Below are 22,016 nucleotides of genomic sequence, written 5' to 3' on the forward strand. Positions count from 1 at the left end.
TAAATGCTTCTAATGAGCTTTAAGTAATTCTTTTAAATTAGATAAATATTTCCCCTGCTATTCTTTTCCATGCTCTTCTTTGGTTTTGAAAGTTGATTTTTTTTATCCTTGAAATTTATAAGGTAAATTTTACCCTAGTCTATGACTGAATAATTATACATTTTAAATTAGTAGAGTCTGAAATAATGTGACTCATGTAGTAAAACTGAAATCTTAAAATGCTTAGTATATAAAAGCTGTTCTCTGAGTGTCTTAGCTCATTTTTCAGCATGTTTCTTTTAAAATTTTAAATGTATTAATCATAGAATGATAAAAAAAAAGATTTTTAAAATGTGAATATCAATTGATCTTGAAATACAGCAAATCTTCAAGATAAGATCATGGATATCTAGCACTATGTTTTGCTACCAGCCTGACATTCTTGTAGTTCATAATCTGATGGGTGACACTCTGATTTTCCTATCTTTTGAAAAGATTAATTAAAATCCCCTCAGAGTATCTGATTTCCTTCTGAAAATATATACTGATCATCAATTACATGCCAGGCACTAGTTTTGGTACTATATATCAAGGATGAACTTGAGAACTTGAGCTTAAAGAACATATGCTCTAGTTAAGATAGGAGGATAAGTGAAAGGCTTAGAAGTCAGAGTGAATAATAGAACATAGGGCATTTGGGAAACACAAGGCAATTTATCAAGGCTACAGTTTAGAACATGAGTGGGGTGCTAGCAAAGATGAGTCTGCAGATCTGAGCAGAGGTCAAATCATCAAGAGCTTAAGATATGTCTCAGGGCTGGATATAGACTCAGTAAAAGTAGAGACTAAGATTTCAGTCCATCTTTTGGTTGTGATTTCTTATTTTTACTTTTTGCAACTTATATAACAAGCTGACTCATTGCCATCATCTCTGAACTGTTAATAATACAGTAGAAACTCTCTTAAAAAGCTAATCATAAAAAGTAATATATACGAATCTTAAGCTTTTAATTATAACTTAAACAAATACTCATTTGCCAATAGTTTGTTAAAGAATAAAAAAAATTCTTTTAGTATAAATCTGTTGATCAGACTGGTATGGTCTTACATAAACCACACCATTATGTTTCTTCTATGACTCTTAGTCTTAGTTTCTTTAAAATTAGTGAGAACTTAGATACTTGAAGCACAGTCTTTCTCAATTTTTATTGTTCCTAGCACTTAACAGTGACTGTGTAAACACAGTTCAACAGCAGTTCTTTTTACTAATTCATTTTATTTGGCTCCCCAAATATTTAATTTAATGTTTATAGAAAATCTAGAGAACAACTTTATTTCTTTAGGAACTTCTAACTTTTTGGTTTACAAATTATTTAAATAACATAATTTCAAAATAATGACAACTGACCTTAAAAGTTTCAGGATCCAACTCAATTGATTCTTCATAGCATAGAACTCAAACTTTGGATGAAGAAATGAACACTCTTCAGTAATCTTTAGTATTAAAGAATAGCCTGGTAAATATAAGTCTTCAGCATATGATGAGCATTGCTCATTATGTTTTCTTGAGAGGGTGGAGAATGTCTATTAATGTAGGGGGTCCTTTAGGTGAAAGATGTTTAAGAGGGTTCTTTGAATAACATCTACCTTATGAAATTTGTGAAAGGGTTTAATGAGATTGCATAAAAACAACTAGTAGAGTACCAGGTGCATAGTAAATGTTTTAGACATTATATTATTAGCACTTCATATTTAGTATATTTTATCCCTTAGTAGGAATAAATTATCCCTTAAATAACTTTATTCTGGTATTTGTTTCCAAGCCAATATGAGGCCATATCATGCCTCTATGGGAATTAGGAAAACATTCCATCAGAGTGGCTGAAGTCCTTTAGGGCCATGGTTTATAAGAGGAGAATGCTTTTGTGTGAATTAGAAAAACATGTTGCTTTTTGCAGAAGCATGTCAGGAACCTGACCTGTAGGCTGAATGTTAGCCCCCTCTTGTCCTCTTAGTTGGATGCCTTTGTGCAGTTAACAATGGCAAAATCCTACATTGCAGGTCTGGATCACAGCCCCAGTCTTGCTGAAACAAAGGTGTTCAAGTTCCAGAGCATCTCAGGTTTTGTGAGCTGAACTGCCAAGGTAAGGGTGATCTGGCCTTCTCTAGTGCCACAAAGAGAAACCTTTGCTCCCTTCAGGTGATCAGATTTATTCTTCTCTTTTGATATTTGTATAACTAGTTTGTATATTTCCATCAGTTTATTTACTGAAAGTTCACAGTAGTGAAGGAGGCTCTTTTATATTTCTGCCTTGAATGAAAAGGTTGGGGATTGAGTGTTGATGAGGGAAGACTCTCCAGCTACCAAAAAAGTGCATCCACAATGCATGATGATTCTCCTTTAAACAGGATAACCGAAAAAAAGAAAAATGTGGATTAAATATCAGTTTTTTACATTTCTCCTACTTGGATAGATAATTGGATAGCTTATCTATTGCATGAGTTTACCTATAAATCAAGGCAGACTTTGTTTCAGTATGCAGAGAACACCATTCTTTTGGTCCCTCAAATATTGCAGATTTTGTGAGGCAAAAAATGTTTAATTTCATATATCTTAAATTTGGAGATTCAGCCATCCTCTTTCTTGCATTTTCTGCTAGTATTCAGTTCAGATTTATAAAATATTAAGTGATATCATTCTTTGTCATGTGAAAATAACATACACATGAAATGATATGTTGATTGAATTCTTACCTGAGCTTAAATGATTTTCCCTGAATACTTTGGGTAAAAACAAATGTCTTTCATTGGAATGCATACCTCTCTTCCATGAGACTTTCTTTTGATAAATACATTTTGATTCATGCTGGATTCTATTCACTGGGGTTCATTCATGACTAAGACATACAAAGGATAGGTAGCTGTTTGCTTTGCAAAATTGCCACGGAATTGCAAGGCCTAGCAAAAGGTTCATCAAACCCTAATAAAGGGATATGTTGACTCTGAAGAAGCTGCATTGCCTTATGATGATGGGAAGACTTTTGATTACATTAGAGAAGACCTTGAGTTCAGGTGAAAATAGCATGGAATTTGCTGTTTAATGATGGATTACTAAAAGTACTGAAGTGATCCATAAATATATAGTATATATATTTAACTGTGTTTAAAAGAAAATATTTATTTTAATTTTTAAAATGTCAAGAAAATAAATCTCTACTACTTTTTTCCCCAGTGTTTACCTTGTTTCCAGTTTTATCTTTTCTCAATTTCTCATATTTCCAATTGTATTCTTTCACAAAAGAACTTCTACTTATCCGGAAGTAATACTATCTTTATTTCTAAATGTTCTCTCTTAAGTTACTTATATATTCTAGCTCAATTATATTAATTTGTGTTTATGTCTTAACTTTCCTACTAAGTTGTAAGATTCTTTTTTTAATTTTTTTCATGTTTGTTTATTTATTTTGAGAGAGTGAGCCAGCACAAGTGGGGGAGGGGCAGAGAGAGAGGGAGAGAGAATCCCAAGCAGGCTCCATGCTGTCAGTGCAGAGCCCAACGTGGGGTTGGATCTCACAAACCTGAACATCATGACCTGAGCCTAAAACAAGGGTCAGACACTTAACCGAGACACCCAGGCACCCCTAATTTGTAAGATTCTTGAAGCAAAACCAATGGTCTCACAAAGACTTTGTCTTTGGCAAATGTTCAACAACATTTGGAGTGTAAATGAACAAATGAATATCTTTGTTGTGGAACATGATTACAGCATTTTAGTTGTCAGCACCTGAGTGTTATGAAGGTAAAATGCTCCAGAGCAACTGTGTCGTATCTGTCATAAAATTTTAGAAAACCTTAAAAATGTGACTATATAAAAAAAAAGGCAATGATAAATAGAACACAAAGTTTGTGTTTTAACAAAACGTGATGACAAGTGAAACAGATTAAGCTTAATGCCAGTGTGAAATTATAGAACTTGGGATGGAACTATTAAACTGGTTCTCTGTTAAGAGTTTTAAGGTATTCTAGCCTCTGGTAGGAGGTAAAAAGTTGGTAGACTGTGGGAAAAAACATAGAAATGTATCACAGGTACATAGGAATCAGTTTTAATTGCAGAGTACTACAATTCCTGCACTTTCACTCTTTCTCATTTTCTCCCCAATCAGCAGCACCCTAAATCAACTCCCTGCTGTCCCTAACTTCCACGATATGGTGGTTTTTTTCTTCAGCTCTTTCCAGGCGAGCCTCGGGTCTCCCTATTCCTCTGCCATCTTAACTCCTCCATCCGCAGTGTACTAAAATGTAGAGTTGACCCTGAATTTATTAATGCTATTGAACAAGGAGTGTATATTTCACTAAAAATGGATAGGTACCGGGGCGCCTGGGTGGCGCAGTCGGTTAAGCGTCCGACTTCAGCCAGGTCACGATCTCACGCTCCGTGAGTTCGAGCCCCGTGTCAGGCTCTGGGCTGATGGCTCGGAGCCTGGAGCCTGTTTCCGATTCTGTGTCTCCCTCTCTCTCTGCCCCTCCCCCGTTCATGCTCTGTCTCTCTCTGTCCCAAAAATAAATAAAAAACATTAAAAAAAAAAAAAAATGGATAGGTACCTATGCCAGTTTGATCATGTATGGTTAGGAATAATCTCATTTCTCACATGTTTAAAATATTGCCGTTCAGTCATTTATGTATCACCATTGCTGGCCAGATAACTTTTCTTGAGATTTAAAAATTCTCTCCTGCCACCCTCATGTTAGCTCGACTGTCTTTTCCAGGAGCCCAACAAGTGATGGAAAAGTCTAACTGAATTTCATTTTAATGAAAGCTACTTAATTGCAAAAAATAGTTTTTGCACTAGTTGACAAATAAGCTAGTGCAAAAAAGCAGGAGGAAATGCTTGTTACTTGTACATAGTTGTGTTCCATGGAATACGTGGTAGAGAGTGCACTTTAGACTCCAATAGGATGGAAATATGAATTGGCAGCTTCCAAGATAGCCATTATCTTTTTTTTTTAAGTTTTTATTTTAATTCCAGTTAACATGCAGTATTATATTAGGGGTCGCCACTGCCTTGACCTTTCTTTTTGTTGAATTCATGGTCTCTCATCTTGGCTTCTCCTTTCAAGTCTGTTTGATTTTTCAATTTCTAGTCCTCTGGGGATATAATTTCCTTACAGCTGCCAAATTTAGCTGTTCTTAATTTAACTAACTAGCAGAAACCAGAATCTATATCTCATTGAAACAAATTTCTGGGAAAGATAATGTTAATGGTCCTGCTTAGTGCACACCTCGTCCAATAAAATATGGTCAAGGAGTGTCAGTTACTGTAAATTTGGCTGCCAAGTCTCCCTCCTTTGGAGAGAAGTAGAGTTCTTAGTGAAGTGGATAGGTCACATGCTGAAGAGAGATTCTAACAAATATTTTCTACTCCTGTTCACCTTCTGATGAGGGGCCACCGTCGGATAGAAAAACAATTCTCAAGTGGGACAATGGAGCAGAAAGTAGTAAACTAATCCTGAATGTATAATACTTGAAAATGTATGGGGCATGTATAATGCCTCCTGACTGTCTATACACAGTCACTACAGAAATTTGATAAAATATTCCCCAGCTTGCAAAAGTCTACTAGTCTCACTGGCCTCCCTTCACTCAGTCAAAAACCACTCCAAAGGAAAGTTGCCAGAGATACAGAGACACAGACACATGTGGGGAAAATGCCAGTTGATGATGGAGGCAGAGGTTGATGTGCTGAAGCTGCCAGCCAAAGAATGACAAGAATTGCTGGCAAATCGCCAGGAGCTAGAAAGATGCAAGGAAAGATTCTTTCTCCCAGGTTTCAGAGGGAGCCTGGCCCTGCCAGCACCTTGATTGTGGGCTTCTAGACTCCAGAACTGTGAGACACAAATTTATGTTTTTCTAAGCCACCTAGTGTGTGGTACTTTGTTACGGCAGCCCTAGCAAACTGATACGATACATTACAGGAAAGACTATAATCTCAGAGTCATTGCTGGCTCCGTGTAATCATTTGTTAGATGTAGGTCTTCAAAGATAGCTTTGGACATACCACTTCTCATAGTCGAATGATAAGAATTTAGATCCAAAGTGGTAATGTGGGGGAACTGGATGAGAAAATAAGATGGGAAATTGAAGGGAGTGAAATCAATCAGGAAGATGGTAAGAGGTGGAGGCAGTCAGGGATAGGTGTGCGGAGAAAGCCAGCAACAGAGTGCTAGTGGCCATTTTAGTAAAGAAGTGTCTCATACAGTTGATATTAATTATTTGCAGATTCTGTGTTTGTGAACTTGCCTACTTGGTAAAATTTATTTGTAAGCCCCAAATCAATACTTGTGGTGCTTTTTCAGTAATTCCCATACATTCCAGGGTAGCAAAAAAAATGGAATCATTGAACTTGCATATTCCCAACTGAGGTCAATGAACAAGGAGCTACTCAGCTGCCTTGTTTTAGCTCTCATACGGTAAACAAGTGTTTTTTGTGCAGTATTTTTAGCGTCATGTTCTTTACATTTTTGTTTGTAATTCTGCTCTTTAAAATGGGCCCCAAGAGCCTGGGTGGCTCGGTCGGTTAAGTGTCCGACTTCGGCTCAGGTCATGATCTCATGGTCCGTGAGTTCAAGCCCCATGTCGGGCTCTGTGCTGACCCCTCAGAGCCTGGAGCCTGTTTCAGATTCTGTGTCTCCCTCTCTCTCTGCCCCTCCCCTGTTCATGCTCTGTCTCTCTCTGTCTCAAAAATAAATAAACATTAAAAAAAAATTAAAAAATAAAAATAAAATGGGCCCCAAGCACCAGTGCTGAAGTGCTATCTGGTGTTTCTAAGTGCAAAAAGGCTGTGATAATGCCTTATGGAAAAAAATACATGTGCTAGATAAGCTTTCAGGCAGGAGTTATAGAGTTGTTAGTTGTGAGTTCAATGTTAATGAATCAGCAATATAATATTAAATAAGGTGACTTTCAACAGAACACACATAAAACAGAGTAAGTATTGATTGGTTGATGAAAATGTTATAACCAAAGACTCAAACATAGGGTCTAACCCTGTTTTCCCATAGAAGCAGTGGTTCAGTACTTGCTAATTTATTGTTTGTGGAGACTTTGTAGAATATAACTACTGCAAACAATGAGAATCAACTCTATATGATTTAAATTTGTTTGCAGTATAATGTGATGGTATAACTTCTTCACCATGATTCACAAAACTTCAGCAAACATGTAACTATAAAATTGTTTTCATGGTTTATTTTGTTCTGATGGGTAGAAAAGGAGGGTGGGGACAAGGCAGAGTTTTAGATTTGGGCAGGTGTCCAAACTAAGATAAAGGAATAGGCTCAAGAAAGAAGACAGAGAATTAAGAGGAGCAGAAATTCTGAGCTGGAGGTTGACCATGTAAAGCTCCCAGAAGTTCACAGATATTTTGAAAAGCATGTGGTCTTCTGCAAGATGTCTAATGGGGGGTTGAAATATATGTCATTAGATGTTACTTGGCTGACATTTGTAGCAACACCAATCTGTCTTTTCCCTATGTCTGGACTCTTAACCACTATGAAACTTGTTCATGTTTTAAGATAGATTCAGCTTAAAAACTTTGCACAAGCATTAATCATGCCAAGCAACTTTTAAATCTGGACTACTATAATTTGGTTGTAGGCATCTTACCACTATTATGACATGTACTATGCTGTAAAATACTTCTTGTGTATATGCCTGATTCTTTATTTAAACCATAAATAACTTATGGCAAAAACCATGACAATTCATCTTTTTGTTTCCACCACCTAGTCCACTGGTGAACATAAAGAAGGAACTCAGTTAAATAAAACTTTATTTTTTTTCTTTTTTGTATCAAATTATTATTCAAGTAATCACTTAAGAATATTTATTGCTGTGAAGGGAATAAGTGTAGCAATTAAGAGCTCAGGTTCTAGAGTCAGGAAGACCTGGATTTGAATCTTAAATTATGTGACCTCAGACAGATTACTTAAGTCTCAGAGTCTCAGTTTCCTCATCTGTAAAATGTGGACAACACTAGTATTATCTTATAGGGTTATGAGCATTGAATAAAGCTTGTACCTGATGCCCCTTGCATGGTTTCCACCACGTAAAATCATATGACTCAGTAAATAATGACAATAAAAGTAGTGCTATTTGCACAAATATGTAAGGAGAGAGGATTGGTTGTGATTGTGATGTATTATGCCACCGGCAGAGAAGAGGATGGAACAGAATCCAGCACGATAGAGCAAACCTTATAGAGACTAAATACATATATAACCTAAAGTATCCTTGGGATCCATTCTGTGTTTGCCTTCAGTGACTACTCCTTTTTCCCCAGAATAGTCCCTTCACTTTGATACCCAAGACCACATTATTGACTCATAGGCTTCCATGAAGTCTTCATTATTGCTGAGAACCCTGTCAATCACGTATAAGGAGGGGGCAAGGAGAGAGATTGCATCTTTTCATTCATTCATCTATATAAGAAAACTTTTTTTTAAAGGACCTACTTTGGGTCAATCACTGTTGAAAACACTGAAAATACATCAGTGCGTAAGCTGACCAGATTCCTGTATGCATGGAGCTTACATTCCAATTGAGCAGTCTGAAAATACACATGTAACAAGATAAATAAGAGTGATGACTAGGGGTGGATGTGGTGACAATCAGGGAAGGCCTCTCTGAGAAAATGAGTTTGAACTTGAACATGAAAAATGAGAAGAAGGCAGTTATAAGGAGACCTGCACACAAGAGCAATTCAGGCAGAGGGATCAATAGGGGCAAACATCTTGGAGGAGAATCAATTTGGTGTACTACAGAGATAAGGTGAAGGCCAGTGTAGCTAGAGTGAAATGAGCAAGGGAGACAGTGTAGGAGCTTAATTCAAAGAAATAGGCAGGAGCTAGGATATTCCAGGCTATGAAAATGCATTTTGTTTTACTCTAATTGCAATAGGAAAGCATTGAAAGAAAGTGAAGAGATAGGACATAAAAACTCCAGTTTTGTTTAACTCTAATTGTAATAGGAAACCATTGAAAGAAAGTGAAGATAGGACATAAAAACTCCATTTGGTTTGTTTCCTGGAGAATGGTGTTGGAGGAGGTTATCTAGAGGACATGACCACTGGTTGACCTTGAGCTGGATCTGGACAATGAGAGGCTTCCCGGAATGTACTTGTCTTTGGAATGTACTTTTGGCCACCATTTGTCCACATGTCCTCACAAGACCCTAACCCTGTTTTCCTCTAGGAACAGTGATTCAGTATTTGCTAATTCAGTGTTTGTGAAGACTTGTCTTTGGAATGTACTTTCCGGCCACCATTCCCACAGTCAGAGCCATTTTCAAAACACAGCCTTGAGAGAACAATGTGTTATTGAGAATATCTGGATGGCATATGAGACTGAACTCAGTTAAAACTTCTATAAAACCTTTAAAAATTTTGGTGGGTGGGTATAGATATCTACTCATCTTGAGGCTATCCAAGCAAGCCTCCTAAATTCCCTTTGTTAAAAGCAAAATTCAACTGAGTAAATTTAAATATCTAATGGGTTTTTTCAAACAATTCATTAACCTGGTAGCATCCCATCCAGCAAGTAGAGAGATGTTCCAAGGCATTGTACTGAAATGGAAGGTTTTATGGGAAGGAGGGTGGGCCAAGGAAGTTATTAGCACAAGAAAAGAAAGGATTGTTTCAGACCTGAGCATCTGTTTCTGGGAAATGTAGGGCTTTTATCACACAAATTACCTCGCTAGTGTTGATTGGGAAATTTCAGATTGACTGTTAAAAGTTCACATTCCTGTTCACATCTAGGAGAGGTTGAAACTGTGATTAAGTATTGGTTTGCTGTCATGGCAGAGCAAATGACTCCATTTTGGGCTTGTTTATTTTTCTTTTCTTTTCTTTTCTCTTCCTCTTCCCTTTCTTTCTTTCTTTCTTTCTTTCTTTCTTTCTTTCTTTCTTTCTTTCTTTCTTTCTTTCTTTCTTTTCTTTCTTTCTTTTTTTGGTTTCCGTTGTTGTTGTTGTTTAACAAATGCAGACTGCCACATGCAGCACCTCATTTGGATATGTCTGGAATCTTGGAAGTTTGACTACCCTATATTCTCCTACAAATGGACCTTGAGAGCTTGTTTGGAGATTCTAATAGGGGAGTACAGCTACTCGCATACACTTGATGGAAGAATGGGTCCTCCTCTATAAGGTCATCATCTTTAAGGGAGCATGCAGCTTCTGGAGGGACAGACATGGAGCTGTTAGGGAGGAAGGCAACACCTGCCCAGCCAGCCAGATCAGCTGAAAATCAACCCTGGTGATCAATGGGGTGACAGATGTCACAGCCAGAGCACCCTCACATTCCTGTTGTTTTATTTTTAACAACCTGTTCATTAAGCCAGCTACCTACCAATCCCGAGTGGTCTACTCTTTCTTTGATCTCTCCTTGTCCTCCATGTATGGGGGCCAGTTTATGATTCAACAAATAGACTGTGGGCTAAGAATGGTGGGAAAATGGAATGAGAGAAATCAGTGAAAGTTATTGTAGATGTCTGCTGGACAGATGATAGTGATATAGACTAGAATGGTAGGAGGCATTTAGATACACAATATATTTTAAAGGTAAAACTAATAGAAGTTGCTGATGGATTGGATCATGAATTAAAAGTCATTATGGGTATAATAAAGTATATTGTTATAAAAAACACATTTTTGTAGATGCTGTCAGAGTGAGCATACAGGAATCTAACTCCTAGTGGCCTTGTGTCTGGGGAATTCCCATGAAATCATCCCTAAGTGCCTAAAGTCAAGGCTCAGGATCTTGAATGAAAGGAGCAGAATGCAAGTCACAACCAAAATCATTTCTCAGACTGCATGCTCCAAAAATACCCTTTTATTTCTGATTACCACATAGAATGTGGGTTGTGGGAGTGGGCAAGATTCTATTTGACTCTAAGTGATTTAGGATAGTTGTGTAATGTTTTGGTGTTACTCAGATGTATATGGGACATGAAACTCTGCAGATGGGCAACCCACAAAAGTCTGTACAGAACTTGTTAGAAATGTATAACTCTGACTAAAAGCCTTCTTCAAGCTATCATTGTTAGTCTGATCCCTCCTGTAAATTAACCTCCTTATTGGGTAATTATCACTGCAGGGTAGAAATGTTTCCTTCAGCCTCAATAGTGTTCCAAAGCCTCCATAATGTTAATGAACTTCAGGACTGAGGTCTTCCAGGGTGAAAGGACCCATAACTCTCTCAATCCCGGGGAATGAAACCTTTCTCTCTCTCTCTCTCTTTTTAATGTCCCAAATGCTCAATTGCCAAAACATGTACTCTTCTAAATTCAAGCCAATAAAAGTTTTCTCAATGGGTTTCTTTGGAATGATCTTTTTCTTTTCTCTTCAACTTCTTTTTTAAAATCTCCTTCTCATTTCCCTTCTCCCTTTCCTCCTCCATCCCTTCCTCCTCTTTGTTCATTTTCTAAATTATGCTTTTTGCTAATGTGCTTGATAGGCCCCAACTGTGGGGTATAGTTGATTAAATTGATTGTACATCCTCTTGGTCTCTTTTACTTTCCTAAGAAGCAAATCATATATTTCTGTTATCACAAGGGATTTCTAGCTCCATATGCATTCTGCATCTCTCAGGAGGGGACATGCTATTGAAACTGTTTTAGTTTCACTAGAAACTACAACTGTCCAATTGAAATTTTGCTGATTTCTAAGTCATGATATGCTAACAGACCTGGTGGGATGGGGATAGAGGAAGTCATATTCATGACAATAGCTTTAAAAAGTAACTCGTTGATAAACTGTCACTCAATGTATTTAAGGGAGAGCACCACCTGTATGCCATCCAATAGGTACTCCCAGTCCTCCACAGTGGCATTTTCCAAAGGATGCACCATGTTCCTCAGGACATGCTCTATAAGAAACAATTCCATAGTCAATGTCTTTGGAAAATGCTGGGTCAAATGAGTTTATTTACTGTATAACTTATTAAGGCTTTTTTTTTTTTTTAAACGTTTATTTATTTTTTAGACAGAGAGAGACAGAGCATGAACAGGGGAGGGGCAGAGAGAGAGGGAGACACAGAATCTGAAACAGGCTCCAGGCTCTGAGCTGTCAGCAAGGAGCCCGACGCGGGGCTCGAACTCACGGACCGTGAGATCATGGCCTGAGCCCAAGTCGGACGCTTAACCGACCAAGCCACCCAGGCGCCCCAAGGCTTTTAATAGTCAAAGCATTTCTTCCATTTTTGAGTTTTTAGAATTCCCATATTATAAAGAAGATGACCATAAAACCCCTTTAAGAAATATCTCATGGGGAAAATGTTCTATCCTATGCTGTTCCATAGTTATCTAGTCACCTATGCCTTTTGGGAGAATAACTTTGAGGGCACTCAAAAGAGCAGTAGTGAGGATATGGAAGCAACTTAACAAATTGACTAACTGATTACTGTCTTCCCTCTGGGTAGACACCATGGGTTCAAAATGAAAGAGTTTTTCCCTAGAGGTACATTATTTTACTTAAGTCAATTTTTGAAAGTAGTTTAACTAGAAGAGATTCTCCAAATGGAAAAATTTGACCTTGGGTGAAAAAAAGGTTTATGTGCTCAAGCTTATATTGGTAAATGCTCAAGCTTTGAGCTCTTACTATAGCTCCCTTTGATTTTGATGCTGTTATTCTTTTATAGCAGAAAAGTGGCTTAATTTCTTTAGCTTCTTTTGTATCCCTAACAAATTTTCTGTAGAATAGTGAGGATTTTTCTCTATTTAGGATATATTAAGAGTTAAATTGTGGCATTGTAAGAGAGGCTGTCCAGAAGCAAAAATTCGATGTTTATTAAGTTTTTACTGGCTGTGCCCTATAGGCCCTGGCTTATTCTGGTCACTATTTATTGTGTTATGCTATACAAGTTCTTGTGCCCGAGGGCAAGTTGCTGATAAAGTACAGGAACAAAGCCAAATATGTATTACAGCCAAGTAAGGGAAGTAAATAGAACTAATAATCTTATTGGATTTTCTAAAAGAATGCCTTTAGAATAAAGCCCTAGGCAAAGGGAAATATAATAATAAGGGATAAAACTGTCATGCAATTGACTTTATAGTGATTCCTTGCTCTATAGAGCAGTATCTTAACCTATGACTTAGGGGTTCTATTGGATCTTGGAAGATATCCTGGCTTCCTCTTAGTTGATATGCTTCTCATCCAGGAACACTTAGACTCCTGTAGACAATCATAAGCTTTATTTGATTTTGTGCCAGCCATTGCAAGGTTGTCTTGAGATAGTTGTATTCACTACTAATAATGTCCAATCAAAAGGCTGTTGTGTTCTAGGAATCTCTGAAAGTTATAAATTGCCAGAGAAAGTGTTTGTTTATTTTTTGAAGTTATCCAACAAATACTAAGTGCCTCTCTGTGCAGGCACTGTTCTGGGCACTTGAATCCAGAAAAACCAGGTATCTCTCAATGCCATTTTCTGACTTCATAAATGCTACTGCATACATAGCTTAAACTAATGCTATAGACTGGCTTGTTTTAGGGAGTCATTAAAGCACATACTGACCTCAAAAAAGCAGAGTGATAAGGGAAATCTACTGGCTTAACTTCATCATCTGAGAGGTTCTGTGTTATACAGTAGTTACTTCATTTGCTTGATTTTGAGCTTGGATGTGGCTTTTTCTCTACAACAAAATGTTACCTTCACATCTGTATTCAATCACTAGCTATAAGAAAACATGGTAGCCACCTTTTAGGGTTATTTAGCCCATATCCATTCTCCTTTTGGATACATGACTCTGACCTACTGGCCACAGTTTACTGATGCAGAAGACACTTGACCTGTGGAACTGTATCAAGGTGATAGGAGTGCTTTAGACTCTAGAACACAAGTTCATGAATCCTTTCTATCATGGTGCCTAGACCTATGTGTTGCCTCTTTATAATGAATCTTAGTTATTCAGCTCTTCCTTTTATTGTAACATTATTAAAATGTTATATTATTAATAGTATATATTGAATATATATTGAAAACTACAAGACATTAATAAAAAAAATTGAAGAAGGCACAAATAAATGGAAAGATATACCGTGTTCATGGATTAGAAGACTTAATATTGTTAATGTGTCCATACTACCCAAAGCAATATATAGATTTGACGCAATCTCTTCTAAGTACCACTGGCATTTTTCACAAAAACAAAATAAACTCCTAAAACATTTATGGAACCATAAAATACCCAAAATAAGCAAAACTGTCTTGAGAAAGAACAAAGCTGGGAACATCACACTCCCTGATTTTAAAAGTATATTACAAAGCTCTAGTAATTAAACAGTATGGTATTGGCACATAGATCAGTGAAACAGAATAGAGAGCCCAAATATAAGCCCACATATACATGGTCAATTAATTTATGACAAAAGAGTCAAGAATATACAATGGAAAAAGGACAGTCTCTTCAATAAATGCTGCTGGGAAAATTGGACAACCACATACAGAAGAACAAAACTAAACCACTATCTTATACTGTACACAAACATTAACTCAAAATTGATTAAAGACTTGAATGCAAGCTCTGAAACCATAAGCTCCTAGAAGAAAACATAGGCAGTAAGCTTCTTGACACAGGTTTTGGCAATGATGTTTTTGAATCTGACACCAAAAGCACTAAAGGCAAAAATAAACAAGTGGGACTATATTAAGCTAGACAGATTCTATATAGCAAAGGACACCATCAACAAAATGAAAAGGCAACCTACTAAATGGGAGAAAATATTTGAAAATCACATGTCTGATAAGGGCTAATATCTAAAATACATAAAGATCTCATATAACTTAACAAAAAATCAAACAATTGATTGAAAAATAGGCTGAGTATCTGAATAGACATTTTTCCAAAACAGACACACAGATAGCCAACAGATACCTTAAAAAGTGCTCAGTATCATTAATCATCAGGGAAATGAAAATCCCAAATCCATAATGAGATATCACATTATACTTGTTAGAATGACTAGTATCAAAAAGACAAGAAATAACAAGTGTTGGTGAGGATGTGAACGTCGTTGGTGGGAATGTAAATTGGTGTAGCCACTATGGTAGAAAACAGTATGGAGGTTCTTCAAAAACTTAAAAATAGAATTACCTTATGATCCAGCAGTTCCACTTCTAAATGTTTATCAAAAAAACCCAAAAGGGAATGCAAGCTGGTGCAGCCACTCTGGAAAACAGTATGGAGGTTCCTCAAAAAACTAAACCTATGACCAGCAATTGCACTACTAGGTATTTATCCAAGGGATTCAGGTATGCTGTGTTGAAGGGACACACACACCCCAATGTTTATAGCAACTCTATCAACAATAGCCAAAGTATGGAAAGAACCCCAATGTCCACCAACGGATGAATGGTTAAAGATGCAACTATGTGGATGGAACTGGAGGGTATTATGCTAAGTGAAATTAGTCAGTCAGAGAAAGACAAATATCACATGACTTCACTCATATGAGGACTTTAAGAGACAAAACAAATGAACATAAGGGAAGGGAAACAAAAGTAATATAAAAACAGGGAGGGGACAAAACAGAAGATACTCATAAATATGGAGAACAAACAGAGGGTTCCTGGAGGGAGTGGGGGGGGGGGGATGGGCTAAATGGGTAAGGGGCAGTAAGAAATCTACTCCTGAAATCATTGTTGCACTATATGGTAACTATTTTGGATGTAAATTTAAAACAAAACCCGGGGCGCCTGGGTGGCGCAGTCGGTTAAGCGTCCGACTTCAGCCAGGTCACGATCTCGCAGTCCGTGAGTTCGAGCCCCGCGTCAGGCTCTGGGCTGATGGCTCAGAGCCTGGAGCCTGTTTCCGCTTCTGTGCCTCCCTCTCTCTCTGCCCCTCCCCCGTTCATGCTCTGTCTCTTTCTGTCCCAAAAATAAATAAAAAACGTTGAAAAAAAAAAATTAAAAAAAAAAAAATAAAACAAAACCCAAAAACACTAATTTGAAAAGATATCTGTACTTTGTATTGCAGCATTATTTACAACAGTCAAGATCAACCTAGGTGTCCATTGGTGGATAAATAGATAAAGAAATTGTGATATACATCCACAGTGGAATATTATTCAGTCATAAACAAGAATGAACAACAACATGGATGGACCTCAAAAACATTATGCCAAATGAAATAAGTCTGATAGACAAATATTGTATGATTTCACGTATATGTGAGATTAAAAAAAAAAAAAACAAAAACAAAAAAAGAAGAGAAAAGAAAAAACAGAAAACAAAAACCCCAGCTCATAGATACAGAAAACAGATCAGTGGATGCAAGAAAAGGGGGATGGGGGACGGGAAAAATGGGTAAACTTTTTTTTTTCAAGTTTAAATAAATTGAATAAAAATAAATTTAAAAAAATTTACTGAGCATTTACTATGTACCTGGTGCAGGGGAAACAACCAATGGTGATTGGGCTCTCATGGAACTTACAGTCTTGTGAGGGAAGACACAATAAGAAATAAGTATGCAGTATGGCAGGTGATAATGAGTGCTAAGAAGAAAAAGTAAAGTAGGATAAGGGAGAGAGAGATAGGGTTTATTTATGCAGCATGGTTAGGAAAGTGCATTATTGGTGCTTTTTAAATGTGTGTTGTGTAAGTAAATGAGCACAGCTATACACAGTCCTATGTTTATTCAGTTAGTTGCTCATTCAAGAAATGATGATCAATACTTTATCCCCTCTCCCAGGTGTTTTCTTTTCAACTTACTGAGTTGTTAATCATCCCTATGTTATTTTCATGTAAGGAGTAAATTAATTATTAAAATATGGATATTAATGGCATAGAAAAATATCAGCACAATGCTTGACATATAGTAGGTATATTACAAAGCTTGTTGATCTCAGCACTGAAAACCTGAAATAGGACCTAATTTTGATTCTCTCTCTAGAATTCCACATACTATTCAAAACCTCAATGTTTGGCTTTCTGTGTGTGAGAAAACTTTCAAATCATAATCATAGTCATAACTGATCTTACTAAGTGCTTACTGTGATACTGTGATAAGTAAATGAGTCTCAGTGCTAATTCTTTATTAAAAGCAACAAGAAAAACAGCAACAAGCAAATGCATAGAGAGCCTAGTGTAAGTCACCAAACAAGAATATGGTGACTATAGATATCTGTTTTGCTGATCAAAGCCTATAACCACAATAAAAACACAAAACAGGAAAAAAAAATTAGCTACTCTAGCATTCTTTCAATAAATTCTATTTTTGTTTGCCTTATATACCACAGGTTGTTGTTGTTGTTGTTATTGTTATTGAAATAAAAAAAATCCTTACTAGATAAACAAATGTTGTAGAAAACTGTTCAACCAAATTCTCTAATCTTAAACTAGTTCAACACACTCTAACAATAAGCACAATGTTGATGACATTTCAGCTCCATTTAAGGCAGTCCAAAACAACTGGCGATTTACCACTATCTTAGCATACTGCTTTTGACCCTGAGCCTGTCCTTTTTAACTTGTTGACAGATCCTTGTTTTCTGGCTTAGGCTTCATGGTATGTGTACACTTTAGTTAAGACTCCCTGGCTATGATTCTCTCCATGCTTGGCCATCTCCCTCAGGACCAATGAGTCCAGCTTTAACCCTCTAGAATGTAAACTCTGGCCTCAGTCTGCTTGTCCAGTCCAATAAAGGGACCCACAGTGGTTCTTTGCAGGTAAGAAGAACTGGGGGAATATTTCAGTTGGTAGTAAAGGATCAATAACTAAATTTTATGGTTTATGGTCTGAAATCTTGACATCATGTTTCCAGTCTTTTTCCTACATAGCCAAACCCGTTTAAATTATGAATCAATGCTTAAACTTAAGCTTCTTTTTGAATTCAACAAAGTAATTTGAACTTGAAATGTGGCATAGTGAAATATCTAAAAATAGAGATTTTTATTAAATTCCATTTTAATTATACAAGCCAAAAGCACACAATTAGCTCTATGCAACAGGACAATTAATAGTCCTATTTCCCCTAGAGTTCAAAGTTTTCAAAGTATGAACACCTATTAATCCTTTAAGAATGTTTAAAATTTTTTTTAATGTTTATTTATTTTTGAGAGAGAAGGAGACAGAATGCTAGTGGGTTAGGGGCAGAGAGAGAAGGAGACACAGAATCCGAAGCAGGCTCCAGGCTCTGAGCTGTCAGCAAAGAGCCCCATGCAGGGCTTGAACTCACGAGCTGTGAGATTATGACCTGAGCCAAAGTCGGATGCTCAACTGACTGAGCCACCCAGGTGTCCCAAGAATGCTTTTATGTTGCCTTTCAATGAAGCTTTTTCTGACTGCTCAGGTAGAATTGACTATTCCATTGCTAGCCATTCTTCCACCTCATCATCTCTGATACTCTGTGAGCATATGTATTAATATGGCTGCTACTCTTTCCACTCCAGGGACTATTTTCCTTGAAGCAGTGACCATCTCTGATATTCTCTATCTTGAGAGTCTGATAAAAAAGAAGGCTCTTAATAAATTTTGAGAAATAAATTTTTGAGTGTGTTAGAAAAACACTCAAAAATATTTTCAGATTAAACTGACCTTTCACTACCTATCAATCACACCCTAGTTGACCTTAACTCAGCGAACCAGTATAAATCTCTGATTTTACCATTGTTTTTCCATTTGTCTTTGTTCTATGTCTATGCTCCTTTTGGTCTGATAAGAATAAGAATCTACATCAAATCTCTTAATTACAGATGATGTTTGAACAACACCGCTGGATCTGTTCATGTCCACTTACCCACAGATTTTTTTTTTTTCTGCAAAACACTTTATTGTTTTCATTTGGTCTACCACTTGGGAGAGGGCTCTTGGGGGGTGACAGAGCTGCCTACTGACAGCAGGAAAAGGCTCAGGCAGAAGTCCTGACACCAGGGGGAAAGAGAGAGTCCGCTTAAGGGCCTCTGGTTTCTGCAGGCTCCAGCTGTGCTTAAGAGTGAGGCTTTGAAGAGATCCTCGCCCAGCCTGACACAGGTGGCCAGCCAGCCTGTGGAGGTTAGTCAAGCGATTGCTTATATTCTTGATGAGTTTCACTTGCTCATCTAGGAAGTGGCTTTCCCGGATATCACAGAGAAGGGGAAGTCTGCGCAGTCATAACCCAGGGCCTGCAGATACAAAGGGCTTGGTTCAGGTTCTTCTCCAGGGACAGCTTCTGCACATCCTGAGAGAGGGCATGACTGCCTGGCTGGTTTTGCATCTTCAAGAAGCATTTGGTGCCCTCCTGCTTCTCTTTGGCTGACTCACGAAAGAAGGAGCCCACGCCTCCAGAGCCATACCCCCATGGTGAAAATAGGAGCCCAAAGAGAGGTAGGTATAGGAGGCCCACAGATCAGGTGGTTGACTGGCACCTCCACTTTGGTGGAATAATTGTGACCAATCTGCAACTCATGGTTGATCAGCAATAAGGAGCAAAACTTATAAAATGGTGTCGGCTGGTCCTGGAGGCAGAGGATTGCTGATAAGATGGTTCCAAAGTTTGCCACTACAAAATAGGTTGGACAGTGGTTAGAATTTGGAAGAAGTGGTGCCCCTGGGTCCATTCTGTCCATTTTTGAAGCAAAAGACAGATTGGGTACTGCTGGGTGTAGTGTATTCACAGATTTTTTACAATATTTTAAATGATTCTCTTAATAATGTTTTCTTTTCTCTAGCTTATTTTATTGTAAGAATACAGGATATAATAAATATAACATGCAAAATATATGTTAATTATTACTGGTAAGGCTTCCTCTCAACAGTAAGCTATTAGTAGTTAAATTTTGGGGGAGTCAAAAGTTAGACTCCATGGAGGTTTGGCTCCCCTAATCCCCATATTGTTCAAGAGTCAGCTGTATCTAAATTTAATATGTGAAGAAAAATTCAAGTTTAGATGTTTATACACTTAGCATTTTTAGAAAATCCTGACATTTTGAGACTTATGAGGAAGATAGTTTTCCAGCTTAGAACTGAGGTCAAAAGTGGTTGAAGTATTGGCTTTTATGCTTTGAAGAAATTTCAATAGATTTGATTCAGGAGGATCATTTCCTTTCTATCAAGTTTTAAGAAATATAATCCTTGTATACAAATGAATACACTTAAGAACATAGGTCAAAGCTGGAAATATATTTGTTCATATGATACATAACATGTTTGGTAGGGTAACACTACTGGTGCAAAAAAACAACTTTTCAAGAATAAATATAGTCTTACAATTTTCACAAATACAGTTTGGAGAAGAAATGACTGATACTGCAAGAATGTTGCAGAGGCAGGTTTTTTGGTGGAAATGAGTAGTTTTGAGTAAGTTGAAGTGATCTATGTATGGAGGTCTGGTCAAATCATATATCTTTAATAAAAGTGACACTGATTTTAAATATAATGAGATTCACCCATTTTTAGTTTTAGAGACGTGGACTAAACCAAGTTTATGAAGAAAAACCTGAAGTTGCTTGTCAATGTAAATGTAAAGTGGAACATTCTCAGCAACCATTTGACAGTGATAATAAGCATCTCAATTTTATGTTTCAGCAGCATGTCTCTATTGCATAATTTCAGCATGCACATGATATTCAATCACATGTGTATGGAAACAATGCCTTCTCAGAAAATTTCCAAGGAATTCTTCAATGCTTTTAGGCAATAAGCTTTTGGAAATTGTGTTCAAGTCCAGTTCTTTCACATTCTCTTCACAAGTAATTTTTGGCTTGATACTTGTTTTGTTGGATGACAGAGCTTGAAGGCAACCTTTTATTGAGCTTAATGGCAGTTTGATGAAAGTAATATCTAATTTGGATGCATTGGCTCTGAACATTTCCTAGGAAGTGGGGAGGTGCCAGACATCCCCAGAGCTGTCAGATATGTAGCTCCATCAGCAGGATTTAATGTGGAAAGACTGGACTCTAGAATTAGAATATCTGGACCAAAGTATTGGTGTTTTGCTTGTCTGATTGGCAAGTGCACACAAGAAAGTATTTAGGAGCCTCCAATCTCACTCCAATGTCCTGAATTTCTCTGTACAGTTCCTCTTTGCATCTGAGGTCTCAGCATTGTCTTTGTCATCCTTCCAGTGAACTTTCCACTCACCTTTCTATCCCTGTGCTTATGCTGTTCCTTTATTTAGTATGATCATTTCCTTTGTTTCTTTTCCACTTCTCCAACTCTTATTCATCCTTCAGACTGCTCAAAAAGTCTTCTTTCCCATACATGTGCTAATGTCTCAGAGAATTTACTTGCAACTCTCCAGATCCACAGTGTTTCTTTCACTTAGTTTGTAAGCTTGTTTGAATACAGGAGGTCTACCTAATCACCTTTACATCCTCTATTCCTTGTAAGAGTCTTCATAATGTTCTACGCGCACATATAGTTGTTCAATACACGTTTAAATTTAAGAGGACTTATAACTAAATTTTAAGTCTCTTCTCCCTCAAAAAATCTTTTATCTGAAGTGCCAGGAGCTCAGCAGCTCTTGCACATCCTTTGTTCTCAATGTCATCCACTATTTATGTGAGGGGACAGAAACAGAAAATTATGTTTTTTGTACCTTTATAGTATTTTATATTTTTCAACATTCTCTCACGTGTATGACCACGTTTGAGGGTCAGAGCAGCCCCTGAGATGGGAAGGGCAAATGTGATTACTCTTAAGTGGGGGGGGGGGGGGGTGAGAAAACTGAGACAACTGGACTGCTCATATTCTCACCACTGGTCAACAGCCATGTCAGTATCCAATTCTGGTCTCCTGACTGGTGGAGTACTGTATTTTCTCTTTTCTCTGTTACACTTCATCCCCCTACAAGTATTCTTTGCAGGTCCAGTGTGTTCCCTATCTAGGAAAGCCCTCTCTATACCCCACACAGATTTATTGAGCAGAGTGAATTGTCCCGTATCTGACCTGTGGCTGCATGGAGAGGATTTTCTTACTGTTCTTCTTGGGAAGCATGTTTCTTTAGCAAGTATGGCTGTGTTGCTTGGTCTTATGTGGCAATTCATAGGACTACCACTTTGATGGTTTTACT

The 22,016-nt window shown here is 37.3% G+C and overlaps 1 long non-coding RNA gene across 1 annotated transcript in view; it reads left to right on the forward strand.

Annotated features, from left to right (window-relative positions):
- LOC131504558 (uncharacterized) overlaps positions 1 to 22,016 on the forward strand; it is a 79,869-nt gene that overhangs the window by 25,668 nt on the left and 32,185 nt on the right. Inside the window, exon 2 of the long non-coding RNA XR_009258052.1 lies at positions 2,041 to 2,123. This is a non-coding gene — a long non-coding RNA (uncharacterized LOC131504558). The remainder of the gene's footprint in view (positions 1 to 2,040; positions 2,124 to 22,016) is intronic.

The sequence above is a fragment of the Neofelis nebulosa genome, chromosome 2 (genome assembly GCF_028018385.1).
Source record: "Neofelis nebulosa isolate mNeoNeb1 chromosome 2, mNeoNeb1.pri, whole genome shotgun sequence".
Lineage (NCBI taxonomy): Eukaryota > Metazoa > Chordata > Mammalia > Carnivora > Felidae > Neofelis > Neofelis nebulosa.